The sequence below is a fragment of the Anser brachyrhynchus genome (genome assembly GCF_964034855.1).
Source record: "Anser brachyrhynchus genome assembly, chromosome: W".
NCBI classification, from domain to species: domain Eukaryota; kingdom Metazoa; phylum Chordata; class Aves; order Anseriformes; family Anatidae; genus Anser; species Anser brachyrhynchus.
Window position 1 is genome coordinate 13,863,024 of NC_137704.1, and position 20,223 is coordinate 13,883,246.

Consider the following 20,223-nt stretch of genomic DNA (forward strand, 5'->3'; position numbering starts at 1 on the left):
GGTTTCAGTTAGGACAGAGTTAATTTTCCTCCTAGTAGCTGGTAGGGTGCTATGTTTTGGATTAGGATGAGAAGAGCGCTGATAACATGCTGATGTTTTAATTGTTGCAGAGCAGTGCTTACACCAAGCCAAGGACTTTTCAGCTTCTCGCTCTGTCCTGCCAGCGAGCAGGCTGGGGGTGCAGCAGGAGCTGGGAGGGGACAGACCCAGGACAGCTGACCCAAACTGGCCAAAGGGGTATTCCATACCATCTGACATCATGCTAAACAATATATAGGGGTGGCTAGCCAGGGTGGGGGGGCCGGCTGCTCGGGGATAGGCTGGGCATCGGTCAGCGGGTGGTGAGCAATTGCATTGTGCATCACTTGTTTCTTACACATTATTATTATTAATGCTATTATTATTATTATTGTTATTATTATTTTCCTGTCTTAATAAACTGTCTTTATCTCAACTCACAGGCTTCACTTTCCCGTTTCTCTCCCCCATCCCAGAGAGGGAGGGGGGAGGGTGAGCGAACGGCTGTGTGGTGTTTAGCTGCCAGCCGGGTTAAACCACAACAGGGTTGTAGTTTGTGAATGCCAGATGCTTGGCTTTCTCTCCAGAGTATCGCAGGGATGGAGCTGCAACTTCCCCTCTCTGCAGGGACAGGAGCAGCACTCCTGCAAAATACCACCTTGTGTATAAACACATCTCGTGTTTACTTTCAGCTGTGGTGCAAATAAGGTGACCGCTGTCCTTTTATTGGAAATAAATGGTAGCTTACAACCGGAAAAAGAAACAAATTAGCGTTCTCTGCAAATTTCATTTTTCATTACAGTACATGACGCAAATTGAATACGGACCTGGAGTCTGGCCACTGCCTTTCACAGCAGGTTTCCTGTGCATGGCTTTGACAAAATCCCCGTCTCATACAGCTGAGGATCACATTTGCTTTGTCCACAGCTTCACCCACTGATAGCTTTTGGCTGGCCCATGATCAAGGGCACCCAAACCTTTCCCACCTCCTTTCTGCCAGGTCCTCATGTGTTTGCATTAAGCTTGATACTGCTGAACCCCACTGTCACATCTGTCACTCCAGCTCATCCACTTCTGTCCCTACTGGCAGTGCTGCATGATCCTGATTCATCAGCAGTTTTCAGTAGAAATCTCCAACTCTATGCCAAGGTCACTCGTGAAAATATTGAAGTAGCATGGTTTCAAAGCTGATCTCTCCAGAGGAGCCAACAGCTTGTGCAGCCACTGCTGAATCAGGCATCAGCTTCCTTAGAAACTCACCACTGGCAGATTTAATTACCTGCATCCTAAAATATCCCGATTGCCCCAGTCATTGCCATGATAGCCCCCTGGGTCCCTGGCCTTAGGCAGCATGGACCTCCAGGTCCTTCCAAGGAAGCAGGGTGCCTTCAAAGTCCCCAAGGAGGGGCTTTCGAGTCAGGGTGGTTGGGCTGGAACAATGCTTGTAAGAGGGGGCGCAAAGCTGCTCAAATGATGGCGTTACTGAGACGGGAGAGGGTAACCAGACACCTGCCCTTGAATTACTGAAGAGCTGCGGTGTGTGCCTCCAAGGCATCACAAGTCATAGGACAGCGAGTTGGGGGTGAGTGGCGTGGTGCTGACAGCAGTGTGCTTCCAAGTCAAAGCCACAATAAATCCCGATGAAAAGAGGGGTGCCTGCAAAAGGCAGCTTGCGGCATGTCTGGAACAAGGCTTGGCGTTTTGAAAACGCAGTTTGGGTCATCTCCATCACGAGAGAGGGTTCCTGGGGCACACCGGACTGTCCTTCATGCCCCGTGGAGCATCCAAGGACCTTTTCCGTGGCTGGGAAGCATCGAAGAGATGTTGCTGCAATGGTCTCCAGCCATTAAAACCCATCCTGCCCAGAGCTGCTGGATGACTGGCTCCTTGCTCCCTCTTCCAGGTCTTCGTTAAGAGGAAGAATTGGGGTAATTTTCACAGCAGGCCAACCTGGGCATTGCAGAAGGCAGGGAGCACGCTTGCCAGGGGGCTGAGCTTTCCCACAAAGCAAAAAACACGTTATTAAAGTGCATCACAGGCCATTAAGCAGCAGTTTTTAATACAGTTTGGCCACCGACATTTTACCTCGGAAAATCCGGGCTGGAAGCAGCCGGTGGAAGGCACTAGATGGCACCAGAGCCGGAGGAATGGGCTGCAGCCACATCCTGCACTCCATCCCCCAGGAACAGGGGACAGTGCTCCAAAAATCACACCAAAGGGGGCTGTTGGGTGTGAAAGCATCCCGAGCATCAACAGGGCTGCCCGGCTGGATTTGCACCTGGCTGCAGCATCCCGGCTACAGCAAGCGGGAGCCCATTGGGATTTACCCACAGCTGGACAAATATGGGGTTGTAAATGTAAGGAATGGTCCAGCAATTCGTGCCACTAAGGGATTTGAAGGGTTAACATTGAGGCCTGGGTTTAGGTGAGAAGAGAACAAAGGGATTTCTTCAGAGAAAAACTGCTGACTCTGCACGGACGTGCAGTAACTTCTGACAGCCGGCCAAGAGACCACTAGATAAGGAGGAAGAATATGAGCCTCCCTGTCCGAGCGGCCCCCGAGAGACTAACAGAGACTGATAAGCAGGTGCACCTGGGAGGACTTTGGATTCGGGAAACCAATTATAATAACCCTGCCTCTTCTAGAAGTAGTAATGAATATGTATTAGCCTAGGAGCATAAAAACCAGCCGCCTTACATAACAGGTGTGCGTCCTGGTGGAGCAGAGACTCCCGTCACACCCAGCGCTGTTTGCTTGCCTCTATTCGTTTAATAAATTGTAAACTTTGATTGTAATCCTATTTGGGACTCAGTCCTTTATAACATAAACACCACCTTGCAGCACTTGTGTACGTCCTGGGGCGAGCTTTGACTAAAATGGACACATTTAACCACTGAGCACACCCAAATATAAAAACAAATTGTGTGATATATAGAGTAATAATTCGTGTCAAGAAGATGGCTGATGTTAATAAAGAAGGGGGAGATGTGGGAGTGTGGCCATGGGGGTCGACAAGCCCCATGGTTGGTGATAACATCGGACTCTTAACGATGAGGCCATCAGGAATGTAAAGAGTTTAGAGGGAACAAAGAAGGGTGATTCAGGAGACGCCATGCCGTCTCGGGTTGCTTGTTCTCCCGCCGTTAAGGCATGGAAGTTGCTGGGGGTTTGCTGGTTGCCGGGCAAAGTTGTTTGGCCCATGAAGAGATAGTGGAAAAGGACTGCTGTGGGGCGAATAGTATAAGAAGGGAGCCTGTCCTCAATATGGGATGCAACACGATATGATGAACTTCTGTCATCAATAAAGTAGTAGCAGTTACTGATCCTAAAAGAACCCCGGTGTCCGTGTAGTCGTTACGCCACAAATGGCACCCGAACAGGGACCTGAAGAAAACGAACAGGGACATGAACAACAGGAACAGGTGTTAGTGTTAGGGAGAACCAAATGGATGTTTTATTAATATCTCTTAGATGATGGGTCATAAAGTATAATAAGCATTGTCAAATGTACTTACATTATCAATTAATCTATGTATACTGAGATATTTAGGGAGTATACTGAACAGTCAAATGAATCTTTGAAAGGGAACCCTGGGAGGGAACAGGTACAACCTGACCTTTGATAAGAACCTGAAAATGCTGAAATGAGTTGAACCAGAACCAAGGAGCAGAGAGAGCATGCGTCGAGTGAGAAAGGTGAAAAGTTTAGCGGAGAGCAAGACTCCTTACTTCATCTGGACGACCACCTGGACGACCACCAGAGAGCACCACGCATGTGCAAATGGGAGGAGAGCTAATTAGAATGGAATGCGAGGCTGATGTTGCAACCTGTAATGAATATGTATACCTTACGTAATGTTGAATGTATAAATAACAATCGGGAAGTAACGGGACTTGAAGCCAGATTTGGGCACCTGCCCCGGCTTCCAGCGCTGAATAAAGCACCTTCATATAATCACTTGGTGGTTATGTGGTTGCTACGCTAACATTTTGGCGACCCAGATGGGATGGCGTGGGCACTGCTGAGGCGGATCGTGTCTCGGTTTCTCTCCAGCCGGCACCGAGGGATTCTCGGGGAGCAGTCGACCGCGACCGACCTCCACTGCTCACGACGTACCACTGGAGCGGTAAGCAAAGGTGCTTTCAACTTTGGGTATTCGGTACCGATTTGGTTGGGAAAGCCTGCCGGTCAGACGCGGCGAAAGCCACGCTCGGTTGGGCAGGGAGCTCCTGGGGTAAGCCTAGGCACCTTCCATTAGACAGAGCGAAAGCTCTGCAGGTTCGGCATTGGTGGTTTGGTATTGGTAATTGTATTGGTTTGTGCTGAAGGGTCAGCACCTGGTATTATTGGTATCTGGTAAGCACGCTGCTGCTCCGGCAGCTTCTGGGATAGCGTGCTGCTGCTCCGGCAGCTTTTGGGTTTGTATCATAAGCTCAAAATGAAAAGAATTAAAGGAATTCTGGGAAAAGATGTACCTATCCTGCGAACATCCCCGTTGGGGTGTTTGCTAGCACACTGGAAAGAGGGAGGTTTTGGTCAAGAAATGCGGAAAGGAAAGCTGATTGATTATTGTAATATTTGGTGGCCACAATATAAACTAGAGGACCAAGAAACTTGGCCTGAAAATGGAACATTGCAATATAATACAATTTTACAATTAATGCTATTTTGCAAGCGGGAAGGAAAATATGATGAACTCCTGTATGTGGAATTATTCTTTTACTTGCACCAAAAGCCTGAATGGCAGCATGCTTGTGGAATAATGGTGCTTGAAATTTCAACTGAGGAACGTTGTTGTGCATGTACTAAGGAAGGACACTGTATATAGCATCAGGAAATAGAGAATAATAAGTATTATAGGGAAATGAATAATGGAAATATTGATTTGGAGGTTGCGCCGTCGGCTCCGGAAGAGCCAGGACAGGGAGAGAAAAGGGAGAATGAAGATAGCAGTAGTGATGGAGAACCCCCGACTTTAGTCTCCCCTGTGTCACACAGGACTCGGCAACAGCGAAGGGCAGGAGAAACTATAAATGAACAGAGAGGGAAAATAATCGCTCCCCTCAGGCAAGGAGTGGGGACAGAAGGACCGGTGTACGTTAAGGTGCCTTTTTCAGCTGGGGATTTAATGATATGGAAACAAGCAGCCGGCACCTACAGGGAAAACCCAGATAAAGTAGCCAGGGTAATGAAAATGATAATTAAAACCCAAAATCCCGATTGGGATGATCTCCAGGTGATCCTGGATACTTTGATGGACTCGACAGAAAAAGACATGGTATTGCGGGCAGCTAGAGAGAGAGCCCGAAAGGATATACGAAACGGATTAGTGCTTGGAAATCTAGATCAAAACTTCCCCGCTGAGGATCCCCAATGGGATTATAACACGGGGGATGGAATAAGGAGGCTGAAGAGATATCAAGATTGGGTACAAGTCGGGGTACAGAATGCCATGCCCCGGACCATAAATTGGTCAAAATTGTATAATGTCAGGCAAGAAAAAGCAGAATCACCTTCCGCCTTTTTGGAGAGATTAAAAGAAACTGCTAAGAAATATACGGATTTAGACGTTGAGACTGAGCAAGCTAAAGCTCAATTAGCACTCATTTTCCTGGGACAAGCCCAAGAGGATATTCGGAAGAAATTGCAAAAGTTGGAAGGTGCAGATTTGAGAAATTTGGATAGGCTGTTGGAAATAGCCTGGAAAGTGTATACTAACAGAGAAAAAGAAATGACAAAAAGGCAACAACAGAATTTATTAGCAGTAATTCAAGAGAGAGAACATGCAGGATTAAGGGGCAGGGGAAGAGGAAATATTAATGGTCGAGGTAGAGGAACAGGGAGAGGCTATCCGAGCTCAGGGGGAAACCGGCTGGGTCTTAACCAATGTGCCCATTGTAAGAGGGAAGGTCATTGGAAAAACGAGTGCCCTCTCCGTGGACAGCTGATCGTTGGTGGGGGAAATCCGTTCCGAAACCAAGAAGCAGCAAAGGCGATGGTTCTGGGGGAATATAGTAGCTGACTAGGAGATTCGGTAACAGAAACTAAAGAGCCCCTAGTAAAAATTCAAATAGGAAATAAGGAAGTAAAATTTTTAATTGATACAGGGGCCACATACTCAGTACTCAATAAATTAAATGGTAAGATAGGGGAAAGGAAAACTACTATTGTAGGTGCCACTGGGAAGGAGGAAATACGGCCATTCTTACAACCCCTTGATTTACGGTTTGGAGGTAAAGAAATTACGCATGAATTTTTATATGTACCAGAATGCCCTATTCCTCTTTTGGGACGGGATTTGTTAACTAAACTAAACGCTACCATAATGTTTGAAGATGGAGAATTGATTATGAGAATCCCGGAATCAAAAGTGGGACAAATATTGATGATTAAAGAGAAGGCTGTTCCTCATATACCAAAGGAGACAGAAAATGCAGTAATGCCTATGATTTGGGAAACAGACGTACCTGGAAAATCGAAAGTAGCCCAGCCAGTAAAAATTGAACTTAAGGAAGGGGCCCGACCGGTACGGATTAAACAGTACCCGTTGAAGCTAGAAGCTAGGCTAGGAATAGTAAAGATTATAGATAAATTTCTTAGCTACCACATTCTGGAGGAATGCAAGTCTGAATATAATACCCCAATTTTCCCAGTAAAGAAACCTAATGGGGAATACAGACTAGTGCAGGACCTTAGAGCAATAAACGAAATAACAAAAGACATTCACCCAGTGGTGGCTAATCCTTATATATTGTTAACATCTGTAAAAGAGAAATATAAGTGGTTTACGGTAATTGATTTAAAAGATGCTTTCTTCTGCATACCCATTGACAAGGATAGTAGAAAACTCTTTGCTTTTGAATGGGAAAATCCACGGAACGGACGAAAGATGCAACTGACCTGGACAAGATTACCTCAAGGATTCAAGAATAGCCCGACCCTCTTCGGCGGTCAACTAGCTAAAGAAATAGAAGATTGGATTAACCAAGGACAAATTCAGGTACCAAGGGATCGATACTTGCTGTTACAATATGTGGACAATATATTAATAGCTACCGAAGGAGAGTCAGAATGTATTCAGGTAACTATTGATATTTTGAATCAATTGGGACTAAATGGGTACAAGGTTTCTAAACAAAAGGCACAAATTGCGTGCACAACAGTAATTCATTTGGGATGTGAAATTTCCCAAGGACAAAGAAAATTGGGAGTTAACCGAATACAAGCTATTTGTGAAATCCCCGAGCCGCGAAATTTGCATGAACTACGGGCTTTCCTAGGTATGGCCGGGTGGTGCAGACTGTGGGTAATGGACTATGGACTCATAGCAAAGCCCCTCTATGAAACCCAAAAGGCCTGTACATTTACCTAGGGAAAGCCACAACAAGAGGCCTTTAAGAAATTAAAAGAAGCCCTGATAAAGGCGCCTGCCTTGGGCTTGCCGGACTTATCAAAGGACTTCCAGCTGTTTGTGCATGAGAGACAACGATTGGCATTAGGAGTACTGACCCAGCGACTTGGGAGCTGGAAAAGACCTGTGGGGTATTTTTCTAAACAATTGGATGCAGTAAACGCTGGATGGCCCTCGTGTTTAAGGGCCGTGGCAGCCACAGTCCTTTTGATACAGGAAGCCAGGAAGCTCACATTAGGGAAACGAATTGAGGTGTTTGTGCCACATATGGTGACTATGGTATTGGAGCAAAAGGGGGGCCATTGGCTGTCACCCAGCCGAATGATGAAATATCAAGCCATACTAACTGAGCAAGATGATGTAATCTTAAGAACTACTAACCTATTGAACCCAGCAGTGTTTCTAGGAACAACTACGGAGGAAGGAGACCTCAGTCATGATTGCGTGGAGATCATCGAACATACCTATGCCAGCAGAACAGACTTAAAGGATCAGCCTCTGGGGAGACCAGATTGGGAACTTTTCACGGATGGAAGCAGCTTTGTGGAAAATGGGACTCGTTATGCAGGATATGCGGTAACCACATCAAAGGTAGTGATTGAGGCAAACTCCCTACCTCTGGGAACTTCAGCCCAACGAGCAGAAATAATTGCCCTGACACGAGCCCTGGAACTAAGCGAGGGTAAGAATGTGAATATATGGACAGATTCGAAATAGGCATTTGGAGTAGTTCATGTACATGGGGCATTATGGAAAGAAAGGGGAATGCTATCCTCACAAGGGACTAATATAAAATACCAGGAAGAAATATTGAAATTAATAACAGCTGTACAGAAACCCCAACAGGTGGCCATAATGCATTGTAAAGCCCATCAAGGAGGGGCGTCAGAGATTGCAGAAGGTAACAGACTGGCAGATTTGACGGCCCGGAAGGTTGCGCGTGAAGTATGGAAAGTAATGGCTCTAATTCCATCAAAGGTAGGCCTCTCTTGTTTTAAATTACCTAAAGACCCAAAGTATTCAGCAGAAGACGAGAGACTTGCGAATTTGATGAAGGCCCAGAAGAATCCTGACGGATGGTATGTGACTGCGACAGGACAACTCATAGTGCCTCCTATAGTAATGCGAGAAATCTTACAAATAAAACATAATGAATGTCACTGGGGTGCAGGAGCAATGGTGACCTATTTGAAACGAGGTGTCATCTCGGTACACATGTTAACAATGGCAAAGTCAGTAATGTCAAAATGTGAGCTTTGCTTAAAGAATAATCCGGTAGCAAGGAAACATGCTGAGATGGGAAGAACTAGAGCTGGGATAGAGCCTGGAGATTACTGGCAAATAGACTTTGTGGAACTGCCTAAAGCAAGAGGTTATAAATACCTATTGGTAGGGGTTGATACTTTTTCAGGATGGCCGGAGGCCCTTCCCTGTCGCACCAACCAAGCAAAGGAAACGGTAAAATGGTTACTACGGGAAATAATCCCTAGATTTGGTGTACCGTTGGGTATTTCTTCAGACAGGGGACCACATTTCATTGCCAAGGTGGTTAAGGAGGTTAGTAGGTTAGTGGGAATTACCTGGAACTTACATACCCCATGGAGGCCTCAATCTAGTGGTCAGGTAGAGAGGATGAACCAAACTTTAAAAGGACAATTAAGCAAAATCTGTCAGGAAGCTAAGATACAGTGGCCACAGGCCTTACCAATAGCCTTGCTAAGAATTAGAATAAAGCCAAGAAGTGGGATGTCAGTAAGTCCCTATGAAATCATGTCTCCTGAACCGAACCCGAATATGCATGTTACCGGTAAACAGGATGTATATAATTATGTTTTAATAGTAATGAAAATACTTGCTCTTGGTGTGAGTGAAGTATTTTCAAAGGGGGGAAATGTTAGCGTTAGGGAGAACCAAATGGATGTTTTATTAATATCTCTTAGATGATGGGTCATAAAGTATAATAAGCATTGTCAAATGTACTTACATTATCAATTAATCTATGTATACTGAGATATTTAGGGAGTATACTGAACAGTCAAATGAATCTTTGAAAGGGAACCCTGGGAGGGAACAGGTACAACCTGACCTTTGATAAGAACCTGAAAATGCTGAAATGAGTTGAACCAGAACCAAGGAGCAGAGAGAGCATGCGTCGAGTGAGAAAGGTGAAAAGTTTAGCAGAGAGGAAGACTCCTTACTTCATCTGGACGACCACCTGGACGACCACCAGAGAGCACCACGCATGTGCAAATGGGAGGAGAGCTAATTAGAATGGAATGCGAGGCTGATGTTGCAACCTGTAATGAATATGTATATCTTACGTAATGTTGAATGTATAAATAACGATCGGGAAGTAACGGGACTTGAAGCCAGATTTGGGCACCTGCCCCGGCTTCCAGCACTGAATAAAGCACCTTCATATAATCACTTGGTGGTTATGTGGTTGCTACACTAACACAGGGACAGGCTAACAGAACAGGGACCAGGACAGGAACAGGGACACTGATCGCCTAATGAAGATAGGTTCGGCCAAACTCAGCAAACAGCTCAAAGAAGCTCGTATAGAAAGTCGCTGGAAATAGGTGCACCGGAGCTGGAAGGAAGCTCAAGCGGAGAGAAGCTGACCCGCGCACACAACTGCCCCTCGCTGGCCGAAGGTAGGCAGTTGCTTGCTATGGGGAATCATACGTCCTTAGAAACAAAGACTGTCCTGGTAACCTTACAGCTTATTCCCTTTATTAACTGTTATAAATGACTGAGTCCCAAATAGGATTACAATCAAAGTTTACAATTTATTAAACGAATAGAGGCAAGCAAACAGCGCTGGGTGTGCCGGGAGTCTCTGCTCCACCAGGACGCACACCTGTTACATAAGGAGGCTGGTTTTTATGCTCCTAGGCCAATACATATTCATTACTACTTCTAGAAGAGGCAGGGTTATTATAATTGGTTTCCCGAATCCGAAGTCCTCCCAGGTGCACCTGCTTATCAGTCTCTGTTGGTTTCTCGGGGGCCGCTCGGACAGGGAGGCTCATATTCTTCCTCCTTATCTAGTGGTCTCTTGGCCGGCTGTCAGAAGTTACTGCACGTCCATGCAGAGTCAGCAGTTTTTCTCTGAAGAAATCCCTTTGTTCTCTTCTCACCTAAACCCAGGCCTCAATGTTAACCCTTCAAATCCCTTAGTGGCACGAATTGCTGGACCATTCCTTACAATCCCTCCCCTTCTTTTTAATATCATCAATTCGTGTCTCTTCTTCAACCTTTGTTAGTAACAATTGGATTTCATCAGTCAGTTCTCGGGGTGCCCATTTCTTAAGCATCATTATCGACACATCACCTTTTCTCTCACGAAGTCATCACAAATTGGGTGCTATTTATTATTCGCAGCACCAACAACGTAAAGCAAGGTATCATACAAGGTATAAACAATAATGTCATTATACCACATAAAAATAAAAATAACATCCTTTTAACCCATAGTCCACCAGGCAACCACGAAAAGAAATCCCAATCCATACCCTTCCAGGTTTGTACTGGGACCTGGGCTAACTTCCCAATTTCCTTTGTTATCTGTTTAACCACTTTTCCATTATCATCAATTTGTAAACAACAATTAGAATTGTTCAGTTTTCCACATACTCCCCCTTCTTCTGCTAGTAAATAGTCTAAGACCATTCTATGTTGAAAGATAGCATTCCTCATCTGAGTGGACTGATCAGCCAGAAGATCCAAGGCCGTCGCTGTTTGATTGGTTACAACTTCGAGGATAGCTTGCAACCTAATTATTGGGTTCAAATTATAAATAGGTTCTTGGGTTCCTGATACCAACTCATTCGGGTTCCAGGTAGCTGGCCCATAATGCTGTATGATTCTTTCAGGAGGCCATTCATCCTTTCCCCTCTTTTGGGCACTACCCCCAGCTAAGGAAGTATCAATAGATCGTTTCACTCTGTTCAGGTCATCATATAATCTTATTCCTAAATGATTTCCTTGTGTTTGTGACAATAAAAAGAACAAGGGTCTTATGTACCCCACATAGCATATTCCCGACCAGTTTCCGGGTAGCCTCTTGTAAGCATGTTTGCCACACACCCAATAATGTCCCTTTAGGACCCACGTCCCTTTTGGAAAAGGACCATCCCATCCCTCTTTACCCTTTGGGGCGTGATAATACAGAGTGTCCTTGTTACCGAGTGGTCCTGTTACAATGTCTGCCCCGTTTGTACTCGTATATGTGCACTTCCAAGCTCCCGCATCGGGTTTCCACTTACAGTCACAATTCAGTTCTCCTTGGTGGCCTGTCATATTATAAGCTGACCAGAAATGTTTAAAGAACACTCGCCTCCCATTCTCATCCTGCCATTTCCAATGATAGACCCGCACCACATGCTGTTCCTTAGTGGTGTTATCACGCTGACAGCTCAAGATTTGACCATCGAATTGTCCCCCCTCTTGCGCTCTTGCCACAGTTTTACATCCGGATCCAAAAAATTCTCTATATGAGCATTTCAGCCAAGTCCCGTTTCTCAGCTGAACATGTGTGGCATTCCATTTCCCACTACGTGCTGTACAGCTTATAGGACTACATCCAGGATCGGTACAATCATATCCGGGGGACAGAGTCCAATTGCAAATGCTTTTTCCCACCGCCACTGTTCCTGTTCTGTTCAAGCAGTATACACCCCGAGCTGACGAGTGCAACTGCCATGGACCTCCTTCCTCTTTCCAAAATTGCGTCCCATTATGAACTTCGCTCAAGTTACTGACCCACCACTTGGGTTCGACCGGGCCTGCTACCCAGGGCCAATTTCAGTTCCCCCCCGGTCCTCCACAAATCCAGCAGTTACTAAGGTTAAAGGCCTTGGCCACTTCCTCCCCCAAAGTGAAAAAGTTATCCCTCCATTCCTGCCCATGGCCCAATTGCCCCTGTAAAAACAATACCAGGAAGTATAGCATTTCTTATCCTTTTTCGCCGTCCAATCTTGAGAGTGTGGGAAACGCCTCCAGTCATGGGGTTGGGCCCGCTTTCAGAGCTTGTGTTACCATTCAGCCCTTCGGGGTGATCCAGCTCCTGGAAAAACTAATCACAATTTTATTATGGGTTTAAAAGGTTCTCATGTTATTTTTCTCAGGACAACCTGATCTTAGCGCGGGAGAAGTCCGGTCGAGGCCCTCTCACTCGGCGGTCAATACCCATAGGGGTTGCCTCCCTCGGTAGACCATACACACCGCAGTGGAGGGTCCTACCCCGGTCTTGCCTTCTCCCTTTCCTCCCTTCAGCCTTGTCCTCTTTATCCAGTGCCCTTCATTCATGCAGAACCTCATTGCTGGGATATCAGTTCCTCTTTAGTCTCAGTTTCAGTTCCCCAGGAGTGGACTCAACCCTCCAGGCTTCGGTAGTTATTGGTCCTTTTATTCTGGATGCGTGGGTCCAACCCCTTTCTGCTGTTCTCACAGCTGTTTCAGTAGTAAGTAAAACAAGGTACGGTCCCTCCCATCGGGGGTTCAATGATTCTTCTCTCCAGGTTTTTATTAAGACCTTGTCTCCTGGTTGTATTTTATGAATAGCAAATCCTAAAGGTGGTGTCTGAGTCATCATCCCAATTTCTCTTAGCTCCTGTAATCTCCTTCCAATGGCAATTATATATTTCTGGATACTACGATCCTCAACTACATTGTTCCCTAGGGGCATCCCTTGAGAATAAGGCATACCATATAACATTTCATATGATGATAATCCAGTCTCACTGTGTGGTTTAGTTTATGTTTAAAAGTTTTACATGTTTAAAAGTGCCAATGGTAAGCATTTCGTCCAGGGCAGCTGTGTCTCGATCATTAACTTAGCCAATTGTTGTTTTATTGTTTGATTCATCCTTTCTACTTTCCCTGAGCTTTGTGGGTGCCACGGAGCGTGGTATTCCCACTGAATACCTCTCAAGGGGTACATCCTTCAAATCTTTGTGGCTGGCGTATGTTTGATTATTTCCACACAACTGTGTTCCAACGGTCCTTCTTCTGGAACAGTTCCTAGAAATACTGCTGGATATAACAGGTTAGTGGTTTTCAAGGTTATGTCATCTTGTTCAGTTAGTATTGCCTGATATTTCATCAACCGGCTGGGTGATAACCAGTGGCCCCCCCTTTTGTTCTAAAACGGTTGTTACCATATGTGGTCCAAAAACTTCAATATGTTTTCCCATTCGAAGGCAAATAATTTTCTACTATCTTTATCAAGAGGTATGCAAAAGAAGGCATCCTTTAAATCTATCATGGTAAACCATTTATATTTCCCTTTCACAGATGTTAACAATGTGTAAGGATTAGCTACTACCGGGTGAATATCCTTTGTTATTTCATTTATTGCTCTAAGATCTTGTACCAATCTATACTCGCCATTCGGCTTCTTTACTGGAAAAATTGGAGTACTGTATTCTGATTTACATTCTTCCAGAATCTGATATTTGAGAAATTTGTCAATAATTTTCACTATCCCCTGCCTAGCTTCTATCTTAAGTGGATATTGTTTGATGCAAACAGGTTTGGCTTCTTCCTTTAATTCCACCTTTACCGGTTGTGCCAGTTTCGACTTCCCTGGTACATCTGTTTCCCATACTGCTGGTATAACTGCATTTTCTACTTCTCTTGGAATATTAACAAAGGGTTTATCTTTGATCATTAGGATTTGTCCTACTTTGGACTCAGGTACCTTCATTATTAATTCTCCATCCTCAAAGGTTATTGTTGCATCTAATTTGGCTAATAGATCCCGTCCCAAGAGTGGAATCGGGCATTCTGGTACATACAAAAATTCATGGGTTAGTTCCTTACCCCCAAAACGCAAATCAAGGGGTTGTAAGAATGGCCGTTCCTCCTCCTTCCCTGTGGCTCCAATTATTGTAGTTGTCTTAGTTCCTAATCGTCCTTTTAAACTATTTAACACTGAATATGTTGCTCCTATTACATTTACTGACTAATTAACACAGAGAAAGAAGCTTCCATAACCAACAAAAAATTCAAGCCTCTGTCTTCGTTTCCTAGCTTTATTTCAACTAGTGGACCTGCTAGGGTAGATGCCCCAGGTCCCCGTCATTCCTGACTGTTGTAAGTTTGTCCTGCAGCCTCAGACAATTTCTTTCTGATATCAGGGGCCGATTGCCCTGGAAAGAGGCTAGCCAATTGCCTCTGTTTTTTTTTTTTTTTTTTTTTTAAAGCCAGGTCCATTTTTTTTTTCTCATTGCATTTCAAAGTTGGTCCAAAAATTCAAAAATTCCATAAATTCCATAGGGGTTTCTTTTGGACCTTGTTGGAACAGATTCTCAATTCCCAATAGCCAATTTAACCAGATTTTGGTATTTACATAATTTCCGGGGTGATTAGGGTCTCAGTGAGGGGGTCGGTCAGGGGAATGCAATCGGTGACAGTTCCCTGAGCGGTCCCACTGGCAATCTGAGCTCACACATGAACTCAGGTTGTTTTAAGAGATAGCTGCTTTTCTGTTTCCATGACAACTCTCTCGGACCCATCACGGTCCCTCTGCCCCAGAGGGCTCACACCCGCGATTTAGAGATCTCAGCCTCGGGTTGAGGCGGAACTATTAGCATTCCTACATCCTCTTTCCCTGCTCATTCAACTTCAAACAGCTCTGTTAAATACTACATTCCACACAACCTTTAACACGTTCAACAACCCTTTTAACACTTCCTTTATCTTTCTCCAGCCTGTACTTTTCTAATGCCAACACCAAAGGCTCAGTCAGGGGCCAACTTAATTCCAAACCTTTTCCCTCCAACATGCTGAAACAACATATCAGTATACAACATTTCATCCTATTTTCCTTCTCTCCTCAAAAACAACATTAATTCCAAGACACTGTTATAGTAGATTGATCCATAAAGTGGCCATTTAGTTTATATAGTGGCCACCATTGATTGCAACACTTAGTGAAAGTCCTCTTGCTTTCTGTGCCCCCATTTCTAACAATATCCTTCCAATGTGCCAATATGCACCCAAGGAGGCTTTATTTTTTTTTTTTTTAGGACGTCTTTGTTTTGGATTTTACCCATTTCCTTGATTTCCCATTCCCTTTTATTTATTTATATTAGTTACTGTCCCTTGTTTCAATTTCCACGCAAACCTTTTTATTGCAGGTTTTTACTATCTTTTCCTAATCTTCTTCCCAAATGTCCCGATTCTCTGGGATTAAACTCTTCTTTCCACATACAAACTTTACTATTTCAGATTCTTAATGAGCCCCGTTCCAATCATAAATCCACAGGACTTCGGAAAAACACCAGAAGCACTCAGCCTTCTGTCTTCTAGACAAACAATACCACCTTTTCCACAAAATTTACATTTCAACAAGACCAAATTAGCCGAATGCTAATTTTTCTCATGCACTTTGTTAGTAAGCCCACACAAAACAAGGAATCACTCCTGTGTATCCGTCAAGATGGGGGTTTAAAAAGGTATTGAGGCCTAAATAAATTCGCTCTCCCCCTTCTTACCAAATTCCCAGGGCTCAGGCCCGAACCACCAAAGAAGTGACTCTCCGTTCTACCACTTTCATAATCAGTCAGCCCCTCTCCCCCGATACTTGGGAAACTGACCAAACACCACCGTGAATATACCCAAACTTCTAAACTGTTACTTAGATAATGCTCCCACCTTCCTCCTTGACACAGTCAAAACATTTAAGAACAAAATAGGATTACAAGATGCACCACCGGGGGTGGATTGTTAGGATATAGAGGTGGTAGGTTATCCAATGACTCCCATTCATCATCTTTTTCTTTTTCCTTTTTTTTTTAATTTTATTTTTTTGTTCTCTTCTTCTTCAAACTTCTCGTCTGCTTTTAGTGTAAATGTTGAGGCTGGAAAAGGACGTGAAGTCCTGATCCATAATCCTGCATAATCACTTTCCTCCTGGCTAAAAGGTTCCTTTGAATTAACATGTAGATTTAAGGCCTGGCAAACCCAGTCTTCAAAGGATCCGAAAACGGGCCAAAAGACATGTGGTCTTAAAGGCTCCTTTGGCCATTCTATCATACAATGCTGAACCATTTTTAATTTACTATTTTCCTTTTCTGGGGCCCCTATCGTTCCAATTTCTAATCATTATCCCTAATGGACTTTCTGGCGGTATGTCTGGTAATTTGCTCACATTTCTCTGGTCCCGGATCTTCAATTTTGTGTGACCCATCTAGGAATTTTACTGTGGCAATTCCTACAGCCCTTGGTTGCCTTAGTGAGAGTGTCTTGCAGGGGATTTAGGACCTATCACCTGTGATAAATTAGCGGGTGTTTGTTCATTGTCTTTAAAAGGAATTCAGAGAATCTGCTGAGAAGATAAGGTTTTGCAATTTACGACCTTGTTAAGGGGGAAGACTAAGCAAGTAGATAGTGGGGAGGGGGTGTTGGATAAACATCCTTGGTAAAACAAAGACTCTGTGAAATACTGTTTCCCGCTTCACCACCCTCCCCCTTGAACACGAGCACAACGCATGATCATTGAAAGAAAAACGACGACCCCCAACAACGAACTGCGCAGCTTCAGAAGGTTCAACAAGTCCTGACAAGCCGAAACTTGGATGCTATAAAACGGCGACACTGAAAAGGGAAAGTTGCGTGCTGTGGTGGAGCGGAGACTCCCCAGCCGCCCAGCGCTGTTTTGCTTGTACCTGCTTACTTAATTAATAAATTATCTTCGACCAGAAAATTGCATGGTCTCGCTTATAACAAATTTGGTGCCGTGACTCAGATGAAGGCGGATTGACTAGGAATCCCTCTAGGGGTGGCGCCCCGCCGATTTCGGCGGCCCCGGGAACGGGAAATCCCGCTCGAGCCCTTCACCGACGAACCCAAAATTAGGCACAAGCAAATAAAACCAGTAACCCCAAGCAATCTTTGTGCACGAAGACCGAAGGAAGACCCACGGGGTGGGTAAGTATAGGCCGGTGATCCGTTCGGTTGGGGTTGGTGATCCCGGAGTGCGTCTGTGTGAGACGTCCAATTGCGGACAAAGTGAGTGCGGACCCCTCAGTAGTGCGGTTCCCACATCCCGCGAGGGACTGGGCCACGACCGGGGGAAGCGGCTGTGTGTGTGTGTGAAGGCACTCCGGAAGATGGGACAGAAGAAGAGTAAGCCTTCTGGTCCCATGGGTGGGGTAATGCCTAGTGCTAGGTTGTCCCCTATTCCCCCAGGTAGTCCACTGGGGTTAATGATTAAGAATTGGAGTGATTCCCCTTTTAGGCGGGGAAAGGATAAAGTAAAAATGATTCATTATTGTGTTGAAGTTTGGGGAGGTAAGCAAATTATTGGCCCATATTTGGGTCGTTTGAAGACTGGGTTTGCCAAGCCTTAAATGTTTATGTAAATGCAAAGGAACCTTTTTGTTTAGAGGAGAGCGAATATGCGAGCCTTTGGATTGGCTCAGAGAATCGAGTTAACCTGTACCCTTCAAAAGAAAAAGGAAGGGCAAAACTACCAATTGTGGAGCAAGAGATAAAGTACCTGGGTCACCAGTTAAGTAAGGGGACTAAGAAGTTAGACCCGGGCAGAATCAGTGGAATATTGGCTTTAGCGTCCCTGCGAACTAAAAGGCAGGTACGGCAACTGTTAGGGTTGACCAGATACTGTAGACAGTGGATAGAAGATTACAGTGGAAAGGTTAAATTTTTATATAACAAGCTGAATAAGGATGGATTACTCAAATGGACAAAAGAAGATGAGGAACGACTGAACAAGTTAAAGAAGGAACTAGTACGCCCCCCCCAGTGTTAAGTTTACCAGATTTAAGGAGGCTGTTTTTTTTTTTTTTTTTGTGAACAGCGCAGAAGGCACGGCATACGGAGTGCTGGCCCAAGAATGGGCAGGGAGTAAAAAACCTGTGGCCTATTTGTCTAAATTATTGGATCCGGTTAGCCGGGGGTTGGCCAAACTGTTTGCAGGTAGTGGTAGTTGCTGCCTTGTTAGTGGAAGAAGCACAGAAGATCACTTTTGGGGGGGAAATCAAAGTAATATCTCTACACAATATATGCGGGGTACTGCAACAGAAGGCAGAGAAATGGATCACTGATGCCAGATTATTAAAATATGAAGGAATTTTGATTTCCTCTCCAAAATTAACATTAGAAACAACCTCCCTACAGAACCCTGCTCAATTTCTTTATGGGGAACCAAATGAGTCCTTAGGACATGATTGCCTCCGAAATATAGAAGAGCAAACGAAATTGAGACCTGATCTAGAGGAGGTGGAATTACCCATCGGTGAACAGATATATATGGATGGTTCCTCGAGAGTAGTCGAGGGAAAGCAAAAATCAGGATACGCGTTAGTAAACGGGAAAACATTTGAGATAGTGGAATCTGGACCTTTGAGCCCTAGCTGGTCCGCCCAAGCTTGCGATCTATATGCCATATTGCTAGCCCTAAAATTGTTGAAAAATAAAAGTGGTACAATATATACAGATTCAAAATATGCTTATGGGGTAGTACATACATTTGGCAAAATATGGGAAGAAAGGGGGCTCATCAATTCACAAGGAAAGGGTTTAATACATCAGGAATTGATTACCCAGGTTTTACAAGCTATCAGAGAGCCCAAAGAAATTGCCGTAGTACATATAAAAGGGCATCAAAAAGGCCTCACCCCTCAGGTTAGGGGTAATAATCTAGCAGATCAGGAGGCAAAAAGGGCAGCATTAATGAGTATAAGAATTATAAGAACGAGGGAAGATTGCCCAGACTGTGGGAAATACTTAATACTAATACTTAATACTTAATATATAATAATATAATAATTAATAATATATAAAATATAATAATACTTAATATAATACTTAATACTGTGGGAAAGACTTAAAGGAATTTCCATGTTATGATTGCTGGAGTGAATGGGGAGTTGATGGGATTGAATGCAATTGTTCTGAGGAAGAAAGCCCGCCTTATAAAAACTGCTACAAGTGCGGGCCGGCTAACTCCCTGTGGTCGAATGGACCCATTCCCCTCCCCTTACTCTGTTTCACTATTACAGAAGAAGACAAGATGACACAAATGGGGGTTCGAAAAAACGATAAAGGGAAATGGGTACTGCCTGATGGATGGGAAGTGTTACCAAAATCAGTAGCTATGAGGGTACTACGGAGATTTCATGAACAGATGCACTGGGGAACCCAGGCATTGGTGGATCAATTTGCCACAAATTATATGTGTATAGGGATTTATAATATAGCAAAGAGGATCGTAAATGACTGTATAACTTGTCGGAGGGTAAATGCTCAACATAATGAGAAAAAGGGTCCCGGGAGGACGAGAATTGGCACATCGACCTTTTGCAAAGATTCAATTAGATTTTACTGAACTTCCAAAAACGGGGCGATATAGATACTTGTTAGTTATTGTAGACCACCTCACAAACTTTGTTGAAGCATTCCCTACGGCAAGGGCCACAGCTCAAACCGTGGTAAAGATATTATTAGAAAGCATCATACCCAGATACGGGGTAATAGAAGCAATTGACTCTGATCGAGGCCCACACTTTGTGTCAAAGGTATCCCAAGACACGATGAAGGCTCCGGGAATTAAATGGGAATATCACACTCCCTGGCATCCTCAGAGTTCGGGAAAGGTAGAACGAATGAATGGTGAAATTAAAAGGCAACTAACAAAGCTTATGATAGAGACAAAAACCTCCTGGGTGAAATGTTTGCCGCTTGCACTATTGAATATCTGGACATAGCCCCGAGCCGATGTCGGAATCTCACCTTTTGAAAGGCTGTATGGTATGCCTTATG

At 44.4% G+C, this 20,223-nt stretch overlaps 1 long non-coding RNA gene across 1 annotated transcript; it reads left to right on the top strand.

Moving 5' to 3' along the window:
• On the top strand, window positions 1-12,351 carry LOC308184875. Its single transcript, XR_013942984.1, has 2 exons — window positions 1-3,441; window positions 9,892-12,351. It is a non-coding gene; the product is annotated as an uncharacterized lncRNA (long non-coding RNA).
• Window positions 12,352-20,223: the final 7,872 nt, after the last annotated feature.